The sequence below is a fragment of the Echinops telfairi genome, unplaced genomic scaffold, assembly GCF_000313985.2.
Source record: "Echinops telfairi isolate 266 unplaced genomic scaffold, ASM31398v2 ScPeMD7_10;HRSCAF=50, whole genome shotgun sequence".
Taxonomy (NCBI): domain Eukaryota; kingdom Metazoa; phylum Chordata; class Mammalia; order Afrosoricida; family Tenrecidae; genus Echinops; species Echinops telfairi.
Window position 1 is genome coordinate 5,229,373 of NW_022103907.1, and position 1,221 is coordinate 5,230,593.

Sequence of the window (1,221 nt, forward strand, 5' to 3'; positions counted from 1 at the left end):
TTGTTAGCAGCTCCCCTTTACTCCCTCCTGTCCCCACCCTGCCCCCCAGGGAGCCCTTATTATTATATATTATTATTGTCATTATATATGTTATTTTGCCATTTATGCCTTATTTTTAATGTAAGAGAGGAAAATATGTTAATGCTTTGAGACTGTAAAAATATCATGCTTTGAGACTACAAATGAAACTCCTATTCCAAAAATTTGGGTTATAGTCAGAAGTCAATAAATTTAGCTAGTAGTTTGAAATACTATCATAGTTTGAATCTTGAACTTGAAGAGCCACGAGTAGAGGATTTGTCTACTTTTTAGATATCTGGTCCATTTAGGATGAGTTTGTGAGACTAGATAGGTAAACTATAGCTTGCCTGTATTCTTCAGCACTGCATTTTGCTGAAGCACAGTGTACCCAGAGCACAGTAGGCAAAAGGATGATAGAGGAACACTGGAATAGTGACTATCTACAAGGGTCTCATCGCTTCACCCCTGCTGCTCTTGCCGTAATTCTCGATGATTTCACAGTTCTTATTTCCTTGCCATAAGTAATCTTTTAAAAGTAGTTTATCAACATATAATTCACATGTTATATGCTAATATAACATGATAAAACATAATATCATACAGTTCAAAGGTTTAAGTATATCAAAGAGAGTTGTGCATTTGTCATTACAACCTGTTTCAGAACATTTTCTTCATTCTTGTGTTCATTATTCTTAGCACACCATTTGCCATAATCTTGTCTTTCTTCCTAACCCTAGATGTCCAGTCCTCTGGTCAGATTCCAGACCTTCTCATTTATGATAGCTTGATCTTGTTTTCCCATTTCAAGCATTTCCTTCATCATCATCTTCTTTCTAGTTCCTACCTTCTAGGACCCAATTCTAAGATTTCTTCAGTCTCATTAGGCAATTCGTTGACTCTGCCAGATTTTCACTATAATCTCATTTTCCTTTTATATTTCTCTCACTTGCTTCCTTATCCAACTTAAGTTCTGTGGTTCGCCTTTTAATTTTCCTGCATATGCTTCAATTCCTTTGTTCCCCTTCCTCCCTCTCTCATACTTCCTGTCCCGCATCGTTGACAGATCCTTCACCTTCACCGAGTCCATTCTGCAGGTACAGACTACATTGTGCTGACTGGTGTCACTTTACATTCATGATACAGCAGGCCATTGTTGCAGACTAAACTATCCTGTTGATTTCGAGATGCCCCGTAGGTGTC